We start from the raw sequence: 9642 nt of genomic DNA, 5'->3' as shown, positions 1-9642 counted from the left end.
CCTCACAAGGTGATCTGATCATAAATTCCTCACTGGGCATGTCATGGTGAGTAGTCATGCCCCAGGCATATAACTTTAGTAAAATGCTTCTTATCTTTGCCTTAAGCAAACCCTATTATTTCTGTGCATCTAGGCTGACACACCTTTGAAACACGCCCCCTTTCAGATCCCTCTTTTTAAAGTGTGACCACCTGCAACAGAACACATAAACTATCCCATATTCTGATCTCTGCCTTGCTTTCTTCCACCTCGTGTAATCTATTTACGTACCCTCCTTAATCTCAAATGCATAAAAGAAACTGCAAACTCCTATTTTCCGAAGCATTTTTCTCAGTCTATTGAGATCTTGCTTCCAAAAGTATCCTCTGTTTGACTGAAATTAAGTTTTTATAAAAATTTAGGGGAGTAGTGGAGTATAAGAAATTTGCTTGAATAGGTTTGTATGTTCTTACATTGACAAATGGAATATTATTCAGCCATAAAAAGGAATGAAGTATTGATAGTTGCTACAATATGGATGAACCTTGAAAACATCATGCTGAGTGAAAAGAAGCCAGTCACATTCATATTATGTGATTCCATAATATGAATTTAAATCTTTAGAAAGTAAGTAGATTAGTGGTTACTTAGGGTGGGGAGAACACAAAGACAGAGGAGTAATAACTAAAAAAGATGAGGTTTCTTTTTGAGTTAATAAAAATGTTCTAAAATTGACTGTGGTGATAGTTACATATTATCTGTGAATATACTAAAAACCTGAATTGTACCTTTTTGGCAGTGACAACCTCCCCACTGCAACATGCCTCTCGCTAAGGATCTCCTTCATCCCTCTCCAGAAGAGGAGAGGGAACACAAGCAGCACCTGGTGCAGAGCCCCAATTCCTACTTCATGGATGTGAAATGCCCATGATGCTATAAAATCACCACCGTCTTTAGCCCTGCAAAAATGGTAGTTTTGTGTGCTGGTTGCTCCACTGTCCTATCAGCTAACAGGAGGAAAAGCAAGGCTTGCAGAGTATGCTCCTTCAGAAGTAAGCAGCACGAAAAGCAACTCAAATCAAGATGAGTGGGGAACCATCCCAATAAACACATTTTGGATTAAAAAACAAAAAAATCAAACACCTGAATTAAACACTTTGAATGGGTGAATTATATTGTATGTGAATTGTATCTCAATAAAGCTGTTAAAAAAAAAAGAATCTCAAATGAGTTGTTGGAGAAGAACAGTGTTTAGCCCTGGCAGGTGTGGCTCATTTGGTTGGGTGTCGTCCTGTTCGACACAAAGAGGTCCCTGTTCAATTCCAGATTAGGGCACATGCCTGGGGTGCAGGCCTGGTCCCCGGTAGGGGGCATGCAGCAGGCAGTAGATAGATGTTACACTCTCACATCAAAGTTTCTCTCTCCCTCCCTCCCACTCCCTCTAAAAATCAATTAAAATACCTTTTTTAAAAAAGGAGAATAGACTGTTTAGGAAGATATTGACCCATAACTAGATTCTACGGGGTGGTAGACACATTATGGTGGTTAGACCAGATGTTTTAAAACTCCTTTCCAATGCAAGATTTTTGGCTATGTGTCTTTACGCAAAATAGTACAATGTCAGAGAAGCAGTAAAGCATGACGGTTCAACATAGGAAATCAGACATGCTGCATTCTAAACTGGTCTCCATTACTTTCTAGTTACATGACCTCAGGAAAATAAACCAACTTTCCATGCTTCAGTTTTTTCATCTATAAAATGAGAGTAATATGTATCTTGTGGTACTGCTGTGAAGACTGAATAGAATGCATTATCAAGTGATCAGTATAGTGCCTGACACAAAGTACTCAATAAACGGAAGTTACTACTAAGTAATTGTTACTACAAAGCTGGAAGCAATAATAATAAAATGATAAACTGCAACTTTATTAGTCAACCATTGAGAATTCTAGTCCAACCTCTTTTTTTTATGGCTCAAATAACTGAACCTTGGAAGGGTTAAATAACTGGAACAATTTTAAAAATTGGCCAGTAACAGAGGCAGAACTAGAACTCAGATCTGCTCCCCAGGCTGACTTCTCATTTGCTTTGCAGTGTCACCCATTTTTCCTAGTGTACTTTCAAGACACAGACCCATCGAATGTGCCAATTCTGATGTGATGATAAACAAATGTGTGCACAAGCATAACAGAAATATGTGCAGAGGTCAATTTAACATCAAGTGTATCAGAGCAGCAGAGTACTGTATAAATTTGCTTGAAGCCCTGGCCAGTTTGCTCAGTGGTTAGAGGGTCGGCCAGAGGACTGAAGAGTCTGGGGTTCAATTCCGGTCAAGGGCACACACCTGGGTTGCAGGCTCAATCCCCGCCCGGGTCAGGGAGGGTGCGGGAGGCAACCAATTGATGTGTCTTTCTCATGTCAATGTTTCTCTCCCTCTCTCTCTCTCTCCCCCCCTTCCACTCTCTCTGAAAAGCAATGGAAAAAATACCCTCGGGTGAGGATTAAAAAAATAAAAATAAATAAATAAACAAAATTTGCTTGAATAGGATGCTATAGCTTAGGAGGAATGTGTATAAATGTTTCCAAAGAAACAGGGCAGCACTTGGAGCTACTAGGTTAGAGAGAAGCTGAAGTGCTGAAAAACCAAGCACATACATAGAGCCAGCATCAATACTGGATAAAATAAATGGTCCAAGGCAAAGCCAGGATAAGATAGGCTGAAGGATAACTCAATTCACCACGAAGAACACAAGAATAAAGTCAGTTTCAGGGTCTTGGTCTTAACTAAGGTCACTCTGACCTTAGTATTTTCCCCTTGCCTAGAGTTTGGACTGGGTAATAAGTAATATGGTTCAACTTCGCCCGAAAGCAACCTATCTTCAAAGCTGGGGAAAGGACGAAGGATGCAGACTATTTTGATAGTCTGGCCATCGCTTTAAGAAAAACAAATTGATTTGCTGGAGCTGTAAGACCCAAGGCATTTCATTATCAGACCTGAACACTGCTCTGACAGCTCAATTTCAAAACTGGTGCTTTTACACTTGAGTATTGTATATGTCACTGGAAACAACTTCCTGGCCTTTTTTTCTTTTCTTTAAAAATCTTTTTTTCTGGTTTATTTCACTCAGCATAATTATTCTGAGAATCTTTCAAGTTGCTGCACGTGTTAACAGTTCATTCCTTTTAACTGCTGAGCTGTACCTATTCTATTGCATGGCTATACCACCATGCTTATCCATGCACCTAGTGACTGCTACAAATAAAGCTGCTATCTACAAGGATCTGTATGCACATATGCTTTCACTTCTCTTGGGTAAATACCAAGGAGTGGAATGATTGAGGCTAAGGTAGGTGTATGTTTAGCTTTTTATAAAACTGCCAAACTGCTTTCTAAACTGGTTGTACCATTTTGCATTCTCACCAGCAGTGTATTAAAGTTCTGCATCTTCAACACTTGACATGATCTGTATTTTAATTTTAGACATACTAATGGATATGAGGTGGTATCTCAAAGTTTCAATTTGCATTTCTCTAATGATCAATGATATAAGCATCTTTTCATGTGCTACTTTGCCATCTGTATATCTTCTGTTCAAGTCTTTGGCCCATTTTTTATTAGGTTATTTTATTACTGAATTTTGTTACTGGCCATTTTTTAAAAGTCAAGTGTCTTCTCCCCAGTGACTATGCAGTCTTACTTAAAATGCCGGCCAGCATGGCTCAGCGGTTGAGCATCGACCTATGATCCAGGAGATCGTGGTTCAATTCCTGGTCAGGGCACGTTCCTGGGTTGCAGGCTTGATCCCCAGACGAGGGTGTGCAGGAGGCAGCCAGTCAATGACTCATCATTGATGTTTCTAACTTTCTCCCTCTCCCTTCCTCTCTCTGAAATCAATAGAGAGTTAAAAAAAAAAAAAAGAAAAAAAAGAGGAAATTAATCCCACAGACTAAAAAAAAAGGGAAAGCATTTTGTCACAAAGGTACAAAATTTATGAAACAGATTTCTTCCATCAATTCACCACAAATTCAAAACAATCCTAATTGTGCAAAGAAAAATCACCAGAACATGAAAGAAAAAAACCACTGACCACAACCAGAAACTCCACTTTAACCTCAGAATGGAATGTTACTGAGCAACATAAGACACTCCCATCTTTATTTACGTTCAGCTGACAGTGATTCTGTGCGGTCCAACACAGCAGCCACTAAACCACATGTGACTCCTGAGCATTTGAAATGTGGCTAGTCCAAACTGAAATGTGTTGTAAAGTACATGCTGGATTTCAATGACTTAGGATGAAAAAAATGAATGTAAAGGTCTCATTAATAATGTATAATGTATATATTGACTACACGTTGAAGTGATATTCTGGATAATTTGGGTTAAATAAAATATATTCTTAAAATTATTTTCACCTGTTTCTTTTTACCTTTTTTAAAAGTGGCTATCATTGGCTTATATTTCTACTGGTTAGCATTGATGAAATACTTTTTTTTTTTTTTTAATGTATCTTTATTGATTTCAGAGAGAGGAAGGGAGAGGGAGAGAGTTGAAACATCAATGATGAGTGAGTCATTGATCAGCTGCCTCCTGCACACCCCCAACTGGGAATCAAGCCCGCAACCCAGGCATATGCCCTGACGGGGACATTGAACCACGATCTCCTAGATCCTAGGTTGATGCTCAACCACTGAGCCATGCCCAGCCGGGCAGATCAAATACTTTTAAAGCAGAACCTGAAAGTAATATATCTCCAAGTGGTAAAAAAAATATATATATACACACATACACATACACACACACACACATAATACTTTTTCCCTTCCCTACTCCTCCAAGGTGTGAATAAAATGCTACAATGGAAGGTGTTAACACCTAAAACTCAGGAGCTATCTTAGGTTTGAGCCACAGCTTGGTTACTACCTGATCTATTAGTCACTTAGCTTCCCTGGATTTAAGTTTCCCCACCAGTTTCTGTTTTTTAATTCAAAAAGTCAACAAAAATGTATTATGCTCCTACTTTTTACAAAGCACTATTCTAGTATTGCAGATCTTGAGCTTATAGTTTAATAGGAGGTACAATCCAAACACACAAAGAACTATCATATAAGACAAAATTTAAAAAGAGCCCAAAAAAGGAGACAAGCTCCTGTGATTATGTGGCATGTGCATATGATCTGTATATATGTGTTTTAAAGGAGAAAGAGTACCTTAAAGGAATTTGGAAAAACTCCAAGAACTTGTAATTTTCCTAACTCTAAAGTTCTGTACTCTTACAAAGCATTCATCATGCTACAGTAAGCATTATTATGTAGCTTAGTGATACATGGAATTGATGCTATTTGGTCAAGTCCTCCCCATAAGCATAATGATACAGTAAGATGTAAATGACATACCACAATGAGGCTCTTTTACTTGAAGAAACAATTCTGCAGTAAGTTCAAGCTTAGATCTATTGCTTCTTATCTCCAGAAAAAGATTTTTTCAAATAAAAGGTAACCTTTTGTAACGTGCATACAGATGAGAGAAGTGGTTTATTGTTTAGCAGAAAACAGCAAAGACTAACCACAGCAAAGACTAACCACTCTTTGTAACACCATAAATACAAACAACCACACAAAACACACAATTCCCCCCTCCATGTCTTCAGGGGTAATGATTTACCCAGACACCCAAATGCTGTTATTTTGGTGGTATATCCACAAACTGGATGTGCACGATAACTACTGTTATTTAGGTCACAAACTCACAAAAGTCTTCCCTGAAAGAAAATTTATAAACAATTATGTCACATTATATAAAATGAACTCAAGGAACTCTGTATACAAAGATACCCTTGATCACAGAATTCCTTGGAGGGAGAATATTCCCATATTAAGGGTAAGAAAACTGAGGCACAAGTACAAGTACTGAACTTATCTGTCATTCTTGAGATATGGAAATTTAATAGCATAAAGTATGCTAGAAAATGCACACCGTGGTTTTGTAGAAGAAAAAAAGAGCCTAACCCCACAATTCATCCAGCCCAGGCCTTTTATCTGTTAATGGCAAAAAAGAATGTTTTATGGGAGTACTATTGTTCTCTCTGCTATCAAGAGCAAAACCTCTGGGGTATACTCCAAATACTATTAAATAGCTGTGAATGTTATCTAAATCTTTTAAAAGCTTGTTCTTATTATATCAGTCTGCTATTCTAGCTCTAGGGTCACAATTTTCCCATGTTTCTGAAAAGCTATAACTAGACATTTGCCCCAAATGTAGTTTAAGAAATAATTTAAGGCATATATATATATATCCCCGAGAGCTTGGTGGAAAAGTCTTTCACATTTACCAGTACAAACCCTTCATTGTAAGAGCTTTCAATCACAACCCTTCCACACACTTCTTTCCTGAAGATGACCTAAAGGCAAGCAGTATGGCAAAGTGGAAAGAGTGAACTAACTGGGAGCTGGGAGATGTCTCCTCAGCCTCAGTTCAGCCTCTTAATTCCCTGTAGACCTGGACAAGTCACTGAACTTCTCTGGGCCTCGAGGGCTCATCGAAAATGGAAAGTTAGCCACAATGACCTGGAAGTTCTCATGCACACCTGAAAGGCTTCCTTTTACCCTGCCCTCCAGCAGCTTGATCATTTTGGACACCTTTTTCTAGTCCTCCTCCAAAGCTGTATGTTGTTTCTTAGCTGAAGGACTTAGAATAGTAGACTGTCCCAATAAAAGTACATGACTGTTTGACAGCACTTTTTATTTTGAATCTCAAGCTACTTTTGCCACCAAGGATTTATCCCAGGGATACAAGGGAGGGGGAAGCGGAGGGACATGGATGGGGCAGGCTTAGCTACACGGTGAGCTGTTGGGGCTGGATGACGGGGACCTGCTGGTTCACTACCCTATCGACTGTTGTATGTCTGCAATTCTCCATAATATAAAGTTGAAAAAAAACGACATCACTGTCAAAGTGGGAAAAGAATACCGAACTGGCATTATTACAGGGCTCTCCTCTACACGGTGTCTGGCATAAGGATAAGTGCTTTTCACACTCTCTCCCTTGGGTTCAGATAGAATCTACAAGACATGAAACTAAGCAGAGCTACTCAAAGTCCGGCCAAAATTAAGGAAAATGAACCAGACAGGAAATTCTTCAACGGCTCTCACGGTTATCTGTCAATGAGAAGCTCCGTGGCACGGGGGGCATGGGCAGCGAGAGGCACTAATCCACACAACAGTGTGGAACTTCCTTCCACGGCGCCGAGCTATGATGGTTCCTGTGGTACATCTTCCCTAAGTTTCCAACTGCAAAAGTTAAAGCCCTACGTGAAGCGGAAAGTGAGGAAATAAACAAGACCCTCTGGTGGGAGGATGATCACAGGGCGTGAAATCAAAACGGAAAGGCAAGGGATTTCGGGGCAAAGACAGAAAACATGGGGCTCCCTGGGAGAACCAGAGAAGCGAACATACATCCCCGGAAAGCCGAAGGACACGGAAAAGAAATTACAGGCGAGGCGCTTCCCCGCGATGGCTAACACCCCCGTCCGCCTCACCAGCGGCGCTCCTGCGCTAGGGGCGGGCGCGCCGCCGGCCCCGGGATTCGAGAGGACCGACGAGTCCGCGGCCGGGCCGGGCCGGAGCCCCGAGGGCCGGGGAGGAGGGCCGCGGAGGAGGGCGCGGCGGGCGCGGGGTCCCGGCTCCCGGCGCCGAGGCGGCGGAAGGGGCGCGGACTGTTCCATTGCGGCCGAGGGGCGGAACCCTCCCACCAGCCGGGTTAACCCCAGGAAGCGGCGATGGTGCCTCCTGACGCTGGCGCAGCGTAGGCAGGGCGTTCCCGGACCGCAGGCCCCTCGCCCCGAACCCCACGCTCCGCGGTCGGCTCCCCGGAGGCCGGTGACCTTCAGGAGGGAGCCGGCCGCTCCTACTCACCGACCGCGAGGCTCCCAGGCTCCAAATCCCTCTGGTGCCGGCCCCTCCCCCTGGCCCGCCGCCGCCGGCCGGGCGTGCGTAGGGACGTGCGCGCGCTCGCCCTTTGTCTACGCCGCTTTGACGTGACCCCTCGCGTCCCACTCCACCCCGCCCGCCGCCTAATCTCGCGCCCCCACCCTCGCCCGGGCGCGCGCGGGCCGCGTCGGGCGGGGACTCCGAGGCGAGGGGCGGGGCGGGGAGGCGGCGCCGCGTCCTCCGCCCCGGTGGGCGCGCGGGGGAACCGCCGAGCCGCAGTCCGGCGCGCGGGGAGCAGCAGCCCGGGGCGGGCCAGGTGCTGCAGCGGCTGGGACGGTGCCCCCTAGGCCCTGGTCGCCTGCACCTCGCGTGGCGCGTGGCGCCGGGATTCCTGCTCTGATAGGAGGTGCGCTTCCTAAATAGGGCCCCAATGCCGGCTACTTCCCCAAGCTTTCCTGGCATGAGCTCTGGCGAGGGTGGTATCAGCCCTGACTAGCCAGAGGAGGCTTGAGTGGCTAACTTACGTCGCATTTCGGGGCTGTGGTGAGTATGGATGAGGGACATACAGCTCTGTATGTAAAGAACTTAGCTCACGGTCTGGTATTCGAGAAGTGTTAGCTGCCGTCACCACCACCACCACCACCATCACCACCCCCCCCACCCCCCGCCCCACCCCCCGTCCCACCTGCCTCACTAGTGAAGCCAACACGCTCCCTCCCTGCTGCAGCCTTCCCAGGTCTGCCTGCACTTGGAGCTCCTCTCTCTACTGAAGTCCAGCTGGTGCCTGCAGGAGTTTGCACGTGAATTTCTCACTATCTCTTCAGACTTCAAACTGCCTAACCCAAGCTTATCTCCCGTAAAATTGGTTCTCCTTAAAAAGAAAATTAGCCCTTCTTTTTCCTGTTCTTAAAAGACCTGTTTTGGTAGGGGTTTTTTGCCTCCAGTACCAAGCCCTCCCCCCTCCTCGTTTATTCTACATACTGTTGTCGTATTGTTATTCCATGTTAAATAATCTGATAATAAAGCTTGGGGGTGAAGTCCACATTCTTAGACCTCAAAATCTGACTCTAAGAATGATGACTCTGTACCAAAACACTGGACCGCTCATCCCCACACTAAATGTGACCAGGCCTATTTGGGACTTACCACACATATTTATGAACTCAGTCATTTATCCATCCATTCAATACACCTTCACTGAGCCCTCACTCACCATATGGCCAGTTTTTGCCAGGGTCTCAATGATCCAAAGTTGAAGAATGAACTCATGGCTGTGTCTAATCTTCAACTAGATTAAGAAGAAACTGGACATCATACATTTTTGTGTCCTCCCCAGTGCTAGGGAGAGGGTTTTAAAGTGGCCGCCCCATCTTAAATGCTCTTTAGGTTCTTATATCTGGTCTTCTTTCCTGCCCCAGAACCAGTCAGAACTTACAAGTAGTCCATCACCTGCTCTGCCCTCCTGTGTGTTCATGTTTACATTTTTTCACAATCTTTGCCATTGAGAGTATAATTCTTTGTATATAATAATTTTGAAATTTAAAAATGCTTCTCACATGTAAGAGACTCAACGAAAATAGTGTTGATTGATTCTTTGCCCAACCAAATAGTGGACTCAGTTATTGGGTACACACACACACATACACACACACGAGAGTACACAAGCATTTGCTGGCACATTCTCTAAACTTCGTTAGCACAGCAAGGAATCAAACTTCCCTCTGAAGACAAAA

General features: G+C 43.8%; 1 pseudogene; it reads left to right on the top strand.

Moving 5' to 3' along the window:
* The first annotated feature begins 799 nt into the window (after positions 1-799).
* Positions 800-1148, top strand: LOC148093652 (small ribosomal subunit protein eS27 pseudogene; annotated as a pseudogene).
* The last annotated feature ends 8494 nt before the right edge of the window (positions 1149-9642 follow it).

Source organism: Miniopterus natalensis, chromosome 2 (assembly GCF_054644295.1).
Source record: "Miniopterus natalensis isolate mMinNat1 chromosome 2, mMinNat1.hap1, whole genome shotgun sequence".
Lineage (NCBI taxonomy): Eukaryota > Metazoa > Chordata > Mammalia > Chiroptera > Miniopteridae > Miniopterus > Miniopterus natalensis.
This window is presented reverse-complemented; position numbering and strand designations above follow the sequence as displayed.